Below are 14,424 nucleotides of genomic sequence, written 5' to 3' on the forward strand. Positions count from 1 at the left end.
CCTCTGGATGTTGGGGTCAGGGGGAAATCACCCCACCTGCAGATTAATTCCCACCATCACACAGCAACTGGGTGTTTGGCTGTGGACTGCCAACACTCACCATCTATTTGACCCAGAAACCTGTTCTATCTGGTTAGAAGTTGATTCATATTGAACTTCAGGGTCTCCTTCCCCTTCCGGCGAAGTTCTGTCTAGTCCTAGTTTGAGTTAAATGCCCCATCCATCTGAGAGGCCTCAAGTGTTGGTTGTTCTGCAACCCCCTGTCTCAAAGTGGCTTGTGTACCCTACTGCTACACTTCCAAGGCAAGTATCTGAATAGATTGGGACACGAGTCAGATCCCTGGCTGTTGGGGCAGTACATTTTTTCACCATCCTCTCAAGTTATTTGTGAATTCGCTAGAATTGAGAATGCTTTCCTTCTCTCCCGTGGTGGTTTTCTTCTCAGATCTATGCTGAGTAAAATAATGGAAGCACGTAAACCCTTTAGCTGAGATTTCCAGTCTCCTTTACACAGCAAGGCAAACCTCAAACCTCATGTGTAAGCCCCTGAGTGCTTGTTCTAAGTCTAGTGCACACAGGGTCAGTAACTGGGTGGGTACACACTTGGAGTCAGAAAACCCCTTCTCTGGAAACTTCACATTGGTAAAGGACCAGACAACGGCATAAATATGTGGTGTCCTTTCTGCCCGGGGGAAGGAAGGCTGGTCTGGTTGGTGCTGTGGAACCTTCTAGTTATTTCACAATTCCAAGTTTCCTGGTGACAACTGAGAATAAAATTTACTCCACTGCTTTGGATTTTGAAAAAGAAGCAGCAGTCTTGGGGTGAAAAGTTTCAAAAAGCAAGGCATGGGGGGGGGGGCTGGAAAAATGGCTCAGAGGTTAAGGGTGCTGCTTGCTCTCCCAGAGGTGCTGAGTTCAATTCCCAGCAACCATGTGATGGCTCACAACCATCTATAATGTTATCTGATGTCCTCTACTGCAGGTAAAGCACTCATATACAATAAATAAATCTTAAAAAAAAAATGTAAGGCATGGCCGAACATAGTGGTGCACACCTTTAATTCCAGCACTTAGGAGGCAGAGGTAGGCCTAGACTACAAAGAGAATCCAGACCAACCAAGGCTACACAGAGAACCCTATCTTGAAAAAGCAACAAAACAAAACAAAACAAAACGCCTTCCAATGGCTTCCTTATTGGGGGCTAAAGAGATGGCTCAGTGGTTAAGAGCACTGTCTGTTCTTCCAAAGGTCCTGAGTTCAATTCCCAGCAACCACATGGTGGCTCATAACCATCTATAATGAGATCTGGTGCCCTCTTCTGGCATGCAAGCACAACACTGTATACATAATAAATAAATAAATAAGCAAGCACGTACGTGCTCCTAATTAACAGAAGATGGCCAGGTAGTTAGCAGGCATGGGGGAACACCAGGAGTGTTTCTGGACCACTGATGGTGGTTATTGGGTTAACTAGAAGCCTTCTTCTTTTTTTTTTTTCAAGACAGGGTTTCTCCTTATAGCCTTGGCTGTCCCCACACACTTGTCGACCAGGCTGGCCTCGAACTCACAGCAATCTGCCTGCCTCTGCCTCCTGAGTACTGGGCCCGATTCATCTAGAAGCCTTCTAATGAGTCATTTTACATATTTAAATTTTATGAAAAGATATTATAGGATTTGCTTCTCAGGGACTCCCGTCTCAAGGTCCTCCTGCTTGTCCATGTATCGATCTGGACAAAGGCAGTGATGGGGGCGGGAGGGGGGGCGAGGGCACATCTTAGGAACATTTGTTGGGTGCCCAGGAAACAGACTCTGGCTGCATTTGAACTGACGTATTTGAAAAATGAACTTGATTTCACTGCATACTGTCTCAGTGATTCATTCTTCCCATGCGTATTTACTCAGCAGAAGGAAGCCGGGAGGAAGATGGATGCTAAATTTATATGTTAATTTTAATATTGAAGCTATCCTATACTTGAAGAATAAGATCAATGCTTCAATTTCATTTCTTATGTGATACTGAAAGTTGTCGTCGCTGGGGGAAAAAATCACTTCCGAATGCATCCTCTCCAAATTCCAATCTTCCAGGTCTGGGCTGCCTCAGAAGAGGCAATCTGCCTTTTGCTGACGGTCTATGTCGGGCAGGCTTCAGGGTTCCCATAGTATCGCTTACTGTCTCAGTGTCAAGGGGAAACAGCAAGGGTAGTGGCTTGTCCTTGAATTACAATGGCGCTTATTTACTAATTGGATGGTGAGAGAGAGTTGGCTGGGATTGTTGAGCTATGTCATGAGTTTCATATATCCCACAGGCAAAGCCACTGGACTTAGCTGAAAGTAAACTCAGCCGTTGGTAAGAAAACGTATCCCTGCAGAAGGCCGGAGTCACCGCCTGGTGGGTTTTTAGACCACACTCACTCTGGGATTTAGATCTGGGCAGAGTTGTGTGGGGGAAGGGAGAAATCTCTGCCTCCTGGCCGGGTATGGAGAGACCAGATGTGGGATGGCTGCTAGAAAGGAGAGTGGGAGAGTTGGGCGGGGCAGCCTGAAGGCCACCGTGGAGATGACAGGGGGCTCTGTCCTCCCCAGCGAGCTGTGGCCAGCTCCTGGCCTTTTTCTGGCTCCTGCCCTAGGGGGTGCTGGCTGCTGCAGATCTTCATTCTATGTCTTGAGTCAAGGCCGACCAAGGGGGCAAGTAAGGCACTGAGCCTGAATTAGTGACCTTTTTAAGTTTTTCAGAGAAGAAAACATGCTGTTTTTGGAGGGGTCGTTTTACTTCCTGTTCGCTTCCCCTCCCTTTTCCTTTCCCTCTGCTCCCCCCCACCCCCCCCCCCCCCGCCCGCATCTTCCCCACCTCTTTTGTCCTCCTTCCTCTTCGAGACAGAGTCTTGATAATTATCCTAGGTCTGTGCTCAAAGTCTCCATCCTCTGCGTCAGTGTCCTGAGGGATGGATGGTAGATGTACAGTACCATGCCTGGTTAAGGAGGGGCCTTTGTCTACTTTGTACAAAGGTACGTCAGCACCAAAAAAAAAAAAAAGACAGGGAGAAAGAGAAAAAGTAAGCGAAACCGGAAGCCGATGGTGGCAGAATCCTGGCCATCATGAAGGGCCAAATGGCAAGAGAGGAACAGCAGCACGAAAAGCTCTGGAGAAACAGATCTTCATCACCCCGTCCCCTGTGCCCTCTGAGGAAATAGGAAGTGGCTTCAGATCGCTCAGTGTTTAACTTACGAAAACAAAAAAGCAAACCAACCCTCACTCCATGGAGTTGAGATGAAAAGCTCCAGGAAGGGGAAATAGACAGCCATCTTTTGTGGAGACCCCAATCCTCGCAGCTGTTAGCTTAGCTGCCCGTGTTGTTTTCCTTCCAGGGCCTGTTGCATGCTAGCCAAGGCTAGCCCTCCGTTCTGACCTCTGTTGTCTTCTGTCTCTGAGAGGACTTGAAGCTGCTTATACGTATCTTCAATACAGTGGAATCCACAGTCACAGTCTGCTGCACATTCTGGGTCTTCCAGAAACATTTAAGTCTAATGTGGCTTACTCCTGAAAAGTACTTTATTATGTTAGTGTCTGATAGAGCATACTCACAAGGGAAGTCTTATTAACCCAACAGCAAGTTATCCAAGTTAGCATCTCAAAGCTCCCCTAGAGAGCACTATTTTGAAATATCTGATAATCTAAGTTTATTCCAAATGTAATTTAATTTATTAGAAGCCAGTTTCTCCCAGAAACTGCATTTTTCCAGAAGTGGCTTGGTATTCCGGGGTATAAGCATAAAGGCTTAGAGTACCGGGCAGGTGTAGGTTATAAGTGACCTGTTACAAGTGACCTCACCTAGTCCTCTTGGTGATCATGCCAGGCTGGTCAAGATGGCTGTTCCCGTTTGACAGAAAACAAAGAAATAATTTGCCTCAGGTCGGCTACCTGGGAGCTTCCGTCTTGGCACGGGCTGGGGGCCAAGGGGCTTTTGGAACTGCTGGCCTTTGTCCAACCAGGTTGTTTTCTCTTGGGCTGGGGAAAACTCCACTAGTGAAGGCAGTAACAGCATGGCTGTTGAGCCAGAATGTGCCTCGGGGCTTGATGGCAGAATCCCTGCTTAGAGCAACCAGAACCCTCCTTGTCCATCCTGTAAGCAGACACAGCCTTTTTTGGGGATTGGGTTGGGTTGGGGATAGGGGGTGGAGATGGCCTCTGTTACTGTTTTTCCATTGCTCTGCTGCCCCCTAGGGGTTAGTGGAAGTAGTAGCGAAGCTAGCATTTTTTTCTCTCTGGGTCATTTATTCATTAGTATTCTTTTGGTCAAACAAGAAAAGTATGGGCCGTTTCAAAGAAATAGAATACAAAATCTTTTATTAATATCCTTCGAATTCAAGGACCTCTCCATCGGGACATTTGTGACTGAACTATGACAGCACATACTCAGCCCCACTGGAGGCAGCAAACAGCTGCACCCAGGAAGGACTTGGATTTGGGGTGGAATGGAGTGTATCTTCCCGGACGTGAAATGCCCCTAGGTGTCAGCTAATAATCCATATCCCAAACCTCCCACAAGCCTTCTTATTTACAGCTCCAAAAGTGACAGCCCCTCCCTCTAGGAATCCTCAGTTGTAAGGAGAGAGCCATTGAAGTCTAGTGCCACCAGCCTTAGGAAATCCAGTCCAGGCCTTCAGGGAGGAGGTGACACACTTCTAGGCATAGTATCTGACAATATGTTGCTCGTCTTTAAAGTGTCTACCCAGAAGCACAGGCTACTCCCTCAGGTTAGCACATGTGACTGTACTCAAATCACTGCAATAAGGTGTGCGCATGGAGGGGGGCGGAGAGAAGAGAGGGGAGGGTGGTACTAGAGTTCAGAGGCATCTGGGAACATTAAGTAGATAACTTCCATGGGCATTGCGTGCCTTTCACAGTTAGAGATTGACTTGATCAATTTCAGGAAAAATTACTGAGACAAAAATAATGAAAAGGAAAATCTTGGGGAGAGTATGTATCTTGATTTTGTTTTTGTTGTTGTTGTTTGTTTTAGTTTTGGTTTGGTTTTTCAAGACAGGGTTTCTTTGTGTAGCCTTGATTATCTTGGACTGGCTTTGTAGACCAGGCTGGCCTCGAATTCACAGTGATCTGCCTGCCTCTGCCTCTCGACTGTTGGGAGTAAAGGTGTGCGCCACCACGCCCGGCCTGAGTATGTGTTTTGAAATGTGGGTGAAGGGCTCAGCCACACTCCAGGGCCTCCTTCTGAGACTGGAGGTAGAGGCAGAAAAGGGGGGCAGGGATGGAGGTGGTGAGATGGATACTGGAGTTGAACAGGTTCCCATTGGGTCCACATTCCCACCTGCCCGGTCATGGGAGTGGCCTGGAGCAAGCATCTTGGATCTCTCTCTTCCAAGGCTGTCAACCTCAGCTCCACTGGGAGCAAGGTGGACAGAAACAGGGGGTAGAGGCTACAGGAAGGAGGGAGGATTGAGTTTTCTGCCCTGGGATCCTGCTCCTGAGGTATGTGGCTCTGGAGCTCCTCCCTTGCACCATGCCACACTGGGACCTATGGCTGTGGTGCATGGGCACAGAGCGCAGAGTTAGACGCGTCATTTTTGTGTATCATTGTCCTGAAGCCACATGGAGCAGGTGGCCAAGGATACAGAGAGCCAGGGTGCCCGTGGGAAGACCCTGTTCCTGTCTCATGAGAATGAAGGAAGCTGGGGAAAAAAGGGTAAAGTCCTGTCCTCTGGAAGCCAAGCCATCTTTTCTGCACCATCTCAGGCACCCATTTACCCCATGGAGGCATTAACAACTTTCTTTGAGCCTTGTAGTCCCCCAAGCACTCTTATTTACCACATTTCCTGGGTTTTTCTCTGTCCCCACCACTCCCTCCTAAAAAAAAAAAAATATTTGCTTATTTTATGTGTGTGGGTGTTTTGCCTGCTCTTATGTCTGTGTGTCACTTGCATATCTGGTACCCTGGGAAGCCAGTAGAAGGCATCACACCCCCAGAGATTGGAGTTACAAAGAGTTGTGAACTGCTGTTCTGATGCGAGGAATAGAACCCTGGTCCTCTGGGAAGAGTTAGCCAGTGTTCCTAACCACTGAGCCATTTCTCCAGCCTTCTTTTCTCGCTGTAGTTCAGGGTTATCGGTTTCTATTTACTGATTTTGGTCAACCTTCTAGAGAGGCCTGTTTCTGTGGTCATTCCTGCAGCCCCAGAGCGCAAGGAAGGAAAGTAAGCAAGAATCTAGCTAGATGGTCCAAAGGCCTTCTTCAGCCCTTGAGTGTGTTTTATCTCATCGGTGTGGAGTTTTTGCTTCATTTTCAAATGATTGCCAACGTGTACACACCTTGCTTATGCTCTGTATCACAACTTTGCTGGGGAGCGTGGGAGATACGGGAACACTGCACAAAAAAAGGACTGGTCCTCCCCTTTCCCTACTTGTGCCTGGCTCCCGTGACTGCATTTAAGACAGATGCACCTAGAAAACTTGACCCTGGCTGATGGTTTTCCCAGAGCCCATCTGAGGTACCGCTTTACCTGTCTCCTTTATTCTCCTCTTGGGAAAATGGGACCGTTCTTTTTACTACTTAGCCTCATTCTTAAGTGAAGCCAGCTTTTCTTTTCTTTCTTTTTAAAAAAATTTATATATTTATTGTATATGAGTGCTTTTTTTCTGCAGGAGAGGGCATCAGATCACATTATAGATGGTTGTGAGCCACCATGTGGTTGCTGAGAATTGGACTCAGGACCTCTGGAAGAGTAGGCAGGGCTCTTAACCACTGAGCCATCTCTCCAACCGGGACCATTCTTTTTGATGCTCCATTTTCTTCTCGATAGTGAGGGCACAACCATCTAAATTTCAAAACAGTTTTATGTTTTGCCTCTGTGGGTCCAAAGTTTTGAAAGTTTTCTTTCGTACCCAAGAAAATGACACCCTTGAACCTGCCTATGATGTCTGATAGGCCAAAAAGCTAACTGGTGGTTCGGGGTATCTCAGAAACCAGGATCTAGTCATAAACACACATGCCTGCAGTGAAAAGACTTTCAGGGCTCTCGTTGCTGCCTTCAGAACCACTAGGTGAGGGAAGAGGGAGACACACGAGTGTAAACCAGTCTTGGTCACGTTTGTAACAACTCCAGAATGTCTGTGGTTTTGCATTTACTTCACATATAAATGTAAAATCTGCCACGATGCTGGAGGTGGTCTAGGCAGTAAGACAGGAGGACTCTGTTTCTCTGTTTCTCTCTTACCACTGCTGACGTCTCTGGCTACGGCTGCCCTGGCAGCAGGAGAGAACTTGAAGGCTGTTCAGGGCCTCAAGGATGCTGGAATTCCATGGACTGACCCTGTGGTGTGGGATTCTCTTACTACGAGGGACTTGGACTTCTATATGCCTGGAAAAGGGCAGAGAGGAACACAGGGTAGGCCAAAGTGACAGCACCACAAGGACACTCAGTAGATGATCTGTGTGGGCCTTTCCCAAATCCTTCATCCTGCGGCTCTTCATGCTGTGGTGTGTAGATGCCCTGGATGTAGCTTTGTCATGACTGACAGCCACTGAGTTGGAAGGATACTATAGCTGATTTGACCTGGGAGAATTTCTAAGTTCACACACACACACACACACACACACACACACACACACACACACACACCACACACATGCACACACACGCACGTGCATGAGTATGCACGCGCGCAGAGCAAGGGCTGATCTTTTTTTAGGCAGGGTTTCTCTATGTAGCCTTGGCTGTCCTGAACTCACTTTATAGACCAGGCTGGCTTTGAAACTCATAGAGATCTGCCTGCCTTTGCCTCCTGAGTGCTGGGATCAAAGGTGTGTGCCACCACACCCAGCTGCTGATTTTTGTTTTAAGTATCACTATGGTCATGGGAGAACATATCCTCAAAATAGCCCTGTAAAAATAGTCCTTTCTATTTACTATGCTACCCCCTTGAACTACTTTATATAATAATAATAATAATAATAATAATAATAATAATAATAATAATAATAATAAAAGAATGTTGTTTTTCTTTCCCTTGACGTGTTTAATAATGAGCTGGTCCACCCCCCGCATGCACACCCTCTCATCCAATCATCATTTCCGTGTGCAGAAGGCCCAGAGTCACCACCAACTCAATTTAGGCCTCAGAAGGTTGATGTGAAACCTGGAACCCACCATCCACCCTTTGCCCTAATGGTGAGACAGAGCCTGGCTCCTGGTGGCTTTGCCAAGGCTAACCATGGGAACCAGGCTCAGGGGCTTTAACAGCCCAGGCCTCAGGGCAGACTCTTTGGGACAACAGAGAACAGAGAGCAGAGAGTAGCACGTTTAGAGAGTTAAGCCCTGCTCTGCTTTGACCAGCTAAGGTGAGGTAGTTTTAATCTGGTGTAAAATGGATTAGTGCCCTCCACCCCACCCCAATAGGGAGATTTTACTTTGTTCTTTTTGCTGCTTAGTAGCCCACATTCCAGGAGCCACAGTCTCCAGCTTCTTGTTCGGGCCACTTCTGTTTTGTTTGCTTTTGGCTTTAGCTGTATCTTTTAAACAGGTCAAGTATCTACTGAGTCTCTATGGGAAAATAAAACCAGGGTTCATAGTGAAAACTCCTTCTTCTTCCAGCCACCTGAAAGCAAACAGTGTCATTGCACTGGGCACCTTCCAGAAGAATTTCAGGCATATAGAAACACAAGCATTCCACCCTTTCTCCTTCACCAATAGAAGACTGTAAAATCCACTTTAGATCAGCGGTTCTCAGCCTGTGAATTGTGACCCCTTTGGGGAGCGGAACGCTCCTCTCACAGGGGTTGAATATCAGATAACTTGCATTTTATTTACATTGTGATTATTAACAGTAGCAAAAATGCAGCTATGAAGTAGCAACAAAAACCAATTTTTTTGATTAGTTAATTTATTTATTCACTTTACATCCTGGTCATAGCTCCATCTCTCTTCACCTCCCAGTCCCACCTTTCCTTGCTCTTCCCCTTCCCCCTCCCCTATTCCTCAGAAAAGGGAGCCCCACTTCCAATCTACCCCAGCTCATCAAGTTCCATCAGGACTGAGCACATCCTCTTCCCCTGTGGCCTGGCAAGGCAGTCCCGCCAGGGGAAAGTGATCAAAAAGCTTACAACAGACTCCATGTCAGAGACAGCCCCTGCTCCCCTTACTAGAGGACCCACATGAAGCCTGAGCTGCCCATCAGCTACATCAGTGTAGGGGGCCTAGGTCCAGTCCATGTATGGTCCTTGGGTGATGTTTCAGTCTCCACAAGCGCCTCTAGGGCCTGGTTAGTTGGGTCTATTGGTCTTCTTGTGGAGCTCCTGTCTCCTCCAGGTCCTTTTTTCCTTCCCCTCACTTTTCCACAACACTCCCTACACATCACCCAATGCTTATCTGTGAGTCTCAGCATCTGTTTTGAAGTGCTGCTGGGTAGAGCCTCTCAGAGGACAACTCTGCTAGGCTCCTGTCTGCAAGCATAACAAAGTATGGTTAATGGTGTCAGGGGTTGGCTCTCTCCCATGGGGTGGGTCTTGGGTTCAGCCAGGCATTGGTTGGATGGTCTCTCAATCTCTACTCTATCTCCTCCATTGCTGGTGGGAGTGCAAACTTGTAAAACCACTTTGGAAATCAATCTGGCACTTTCTCGGAAAACTGAGAATAGTGCTACCTCAAGACCCAGCTATTCCACTCCTGGCTGCATATCCAAAAGATGGCCCGCCTTACAACAAGGACACTTGCTCAACTATGTTCATAGGATTGTAATTTGTCTTTGTTTTGTAGACAAGGCTTCTCTGTGTAGCTTTGGCTGTCCTGGACTCTCTTTGTAGATCAGGCTGGCCTCAAACTCACCGTAATCTGCTTGCCTCTGCCTCCTGAGTGCTGGGATTAAAGGCGTGCGCCACCCTGTCCTGCTTGGATCATTATTCATAATAGCCAGAATCTGAAAACAACCTAGATGGCTCTCAACCAAAGAATGAATAAAGAAACTGTGGTACATTTATACAATGGACTACTACTCAGCTCTCAAAAACAAAGAAATCATAAAATTTGCAGGCGAATGGATGGAACTAGAAAAGATCATCCTGAATGATTTAACCAGACCCAGAAAGACACACATGGTATGTACTCACTTATAAGTGGAGTTTAGCCACATAGTACAAGATAAACACTACAATGGCAGATCCAAAGAAGATAAGTAACAAAGAGGATCCAAGGGAGAATGCTTAAATCTCATCCAGCAGGGGAAATAGAATAGACAGAGGTAGTGGTTGAAGAGAAGGGAAAAGATGGGAGAGGGAGCGCAGAGAGAAACAAGGGTGGAGCTTAGACCTAACGGGTGGGGTACAAGAGGACAGAAGCTGCAAAGAAAAGAGAAACTGTGGGCAGGAGCGTCTCTGTGACAAGCTGCAGACTTAAGTCAGAGTAGGCTCCTGGGAGCATGTGAGGGGGACTCTCGCTGAGACTCCTAGTAGCAAGGGCCATAGAGACTGATGAGGACGCCCCCTAACTAGACAAGTCTCCTAGTGGAGGGAGAGAAACACCAACCCACTCCCAAAAACTTCGACCCAAAACTCACCCTGCCAACAAAACTAATGTTATGGTTGGGGGTCACCCCAACACGAGGAACTGTATTGAAGAAATACAGTAGGTAGGAAGGAACCACTGCCCTGGATGATTGTTCTGCTTTGCCCTGCACTGTCTTGAAGGTCATTGAATATTGAGAACTAGTTTATTTAAAATCTTGCACGTGGTTCCACTGTGTACGACTGTTCCGTGTCTACAGCGGCTTCCTCAGGAGTATAAGTTTTCGCATCATGGATTACAAATGGTAGCAATGAGTAAGTGATCTTACACAGATACGATTTGAGGCCAAAGCAAAAGTAGGAGTTAGATAAAGCCATAAGAGGGGAATTTCCCGGCCAGAGGCGACATGCATTGCTCATTTATTAAATTGTGTCAAATCGTCCCCTACGGTCACTGTTCCCGTCACTGAGGAAGTTTGTGAATGACTGTTTCCTGCATGTTCAGAGAATGCTGCTTTATAGTTTTGATTTTTTCATTCCCTGAACATCTCATATGCCCCCCTCCGTCCTTCCTTCCCTCCCCTCTCCTCCCTTTCTTCCCTCTCTGTTTCTCTTTCCTTCTCTTTTGGAGCTGGGGAATCAATCCCAGGGCCTCACACACGCTGGGTGAATGCTCTACTATTTAGCTATACTCACAAGGTTTCCATGTGTTCTCTTTAACGCATTAATTCAGCTCTGAGGTTTGAGACGGGAGGGGGGGGGGGTTCATTTTATGGCTTACACTGGCCTTGAACTCTTGACCTTTCCACCTCAGCTTCCTGCAGGCTGGGATCTGCAGGCCGGCTAGCCTCACCATGCACTACCAGGTGTGCTGACTGGGAATGAAGGTGCACATCTTTTCACGCTTTAGAGCTGTGCACCTTAACAGCCTTGCAGTCTCGAGGGTCCTAGCTTCCCACAGACCCTTGAGCAGGCTCAAAGTCGGCAGAGCTTACTGTGGTGTCATGTGCGAGGCCTGTTGGCTTCCTGAGTGTGGCAGTCGCTGTGTCACAGCGGCAGGCTGATGGCGCCATCTATTGGTCAAATGCAAAGGCGCTCGATAAGGAGACTTTGGGACCTAGCCCAGGTGAGCTCTTCTGTCTTTCATCAAAGTTTATTGGCCCATGGGATTCTTTTCTGGAAAAGTGACTCATCGGTGGAGGAGTGAGCAGAATCTCAGCTCACACATTCCCCGCTGTTCAGTGCCTGTGACTGTATCGCCCTCCTTGACTCTCTGTCTTCCTTTTGGCTGAGAAGGTAATGCCACCTCACCCTTAAACACGTGTAAACACCTCCCCAAAAGGGCATGCCCACACTTGACCACAGCACTATCGTGGGTTGAAATTGAAAGTAATCTGTTGTAATGATTAGATGACTGTTGTGTAGGACGATGATGGTCCATTTTGCTTGAGTGGAGTCACTGGCTCCCTTAACAACCCCCCCCCCCCCTGCTCACCTGGGTTGCGCCTCTGGTGCGCTAGAGCTGTGGTTCTCACCCTCTTTAAGGCTGTGACCCTTAATGCATCTCCTCATGCTGTGGTGACCCCCAACCAGAAAATTATTTCGTTGCTGCTTCATAACTGTAATTTCTCTCCTGAAGGTGAATCATAGGGTAAATATCTGATATACAGAATATTATGTGAAAAGGTTGTTAGCCCCTCCCCCACCACACCCAAAGGGGTTTTGACCCACAGGTTGAGAACCTCTGTTCTACAGGATTGTCTAATGTGGCTTGGAGGGTTTGAGTCAGTGCCCTTCACTCACACAGGACTCCAGGCCCCTTCCTACTGTACCACTTCAGAAGTAGCGGAGCCGCCCCTTTTTCCACTAACAAGGTCAGTGGGTCGGGAGTGCCCGCCAACCCAGCCATTACAAACTTCCTCTTCAGCCTTCCATGTAATGAATTCACCTAATGAACTGTGTTATTTAAGCCAGTTATTTCTGAAGAAAAAGACGAGGTGGTATCATCATCATCGTCGTCGTCGTCATCCCTTCTATATTTAATACCTGAATTTTTTCCAGGTAAAGGAAACCGGAGCTATGACCACCACGGAGTAGTTCACGTCACAAGGAGGAACTGGAAAGAGGGAAGGAGAGAAATACAAGATGTTCTAGAAGTTTTTTGATTGTTGATTTTGAGTCTCTTGTAGCCCAGGCTGGCTTCAAATTCACTGTGTACCTGAGAATAACCCTGAACTTCTGTTGTTTTGCCACCTCCTGGGTGCTGGGATTATTGGTGTGCCACTGAGCTTGGTTTATGTAGTGCTGTGGTCCAGCGGCCCCTGCGTGCTAGTAGTCACTCTGCCACCTGTGACAGATCTTCAGTGCCCACCCATCCCCCATCATAGTTTTTGTGTGTTTTACTTCTTGCGATTTAACCCAGCATTTGCTAGGTAAGCATTCTGCCACCAAACTTAACACTCCTGGACTATTTGGGGACTTTTTAGTGCTCAGAAGTGAATTCTGTGTGCCTGTCACGGGCACCTGTTCTCCCCCTGCCACAGAGTAGTACCCTGTAATGCTTTCACGGCTTGCTGCACAGACTCTGTCAACGGTATGGATATGTGCATGCGTTCAAAAGTTTGACTGGCAGGAAACAGCTCAGAGATTTAGTTTACAGGTTTTGGAGACAGATTCAATGGCATTGCCATTTGTGAAGCTATGCGCCCTTGGCTTACCCATCTTTGAAGTAATAAGGTTTCCGAGTGGCTAAGATCTAGTAATATGGTGAACTTAAAATACTTAACATATTTCTTTTCACCTAAGCTCTTAATATACATTAACTGACTAAAAGTGAAAAGAGGCTGCGGGGATGGGGGTGTGGGGAGTCGGGCATCAAGATAGCTCAGCTGGTAAGGGCAACTGCCACCAAGTCTAAGGACTTGAATTCAGTCCTCTAGAAAATTGTTCTCTGACTTCCACAGGCACTTAAAATAAATAAATAAATAAATGTAAGACGTTTTAAAAAGTGAAAACAAAACCCAGAAGCTCCCTCCTTCCCTCATCACCAGTGTCCCTCATCACCACCGATTGTGGACACACAAAGGACTCCAGGATCCATCCCTTGTCTGTTCGGCAACCAGAGTGACCCGGATACACTTGAACCCACCCCACCCCACCCCACCCCACCCCACAGAACGGTCTTTGGATGTTAATAGATCGTAAGGAAAGACAGCAGTCGTTACCTGGTGGTGGAAACCAGGTTCGGCAGCTTTGCTTTTCACTCCTTTCTCAGCCGACCTTCCCACTGGCGGCTGTAAACAAAAGCCACGCCCCCGCGGTGCGTTCCTCGGGCCTACCACGCCATCTTGTGGTGCTATTGAGTAAACGCAATTTGGCTTTTACATCCAGGGCGTTCCCAAGGAGCTCTGTGCTTTAGAGCTGTGGTCTTGTTTTTCATGTTTACAAGAAAGAGCACAGTTGTCAGGTGAGCAGTCTTCTACCAGTTTCCCGGATGATGGGCTATTTTTCGCCGTATAGAATTTATCTATAATGGAGCTGTAACCACTGAGCTTTGTTTAGGGTTTAGAAAAAGTAAGCGATAGTCAGTCTACACCTTGTGACTTTTGAGTCTCTGTAGTCAGGACAGGACAAAAAAAATCAAGACCCAAGGTTTAAGTTGTCTCTTACTTTTACTCACACACATCTCAGGCAATGTTTAGAAACCACAGTCTAAATCCATTACTGTATCTGCATCTGGCAGGTCTCTGCCACACTGAGGGTAGAAGGGGGAGGGATGGCAGTGGTCACAGTGACTGCCTGAGGCCACCAGATCACCAAGAGAACAGGGCCAGTTAACTCTCCACCCTTCCTGCTAAGTGTGGTCTCAGGACCAGCAGAACAGTGATGCAGACTTCACACCTGGCGCTTCTGCT

The sequence above is a fragment of the Acomys russatus genome, chromosome 5 (assembly GCF_903995435.1).
Source record: "Acomys russatus chromosome 5, mAcoRus1.1, whole genome shotgun sequence".
Lineage (NCBI taxonomy): Eukaryota > Metazoa > Chordata > Mammalia > Rodentia > Muridae > Acomys > Acomys russatus.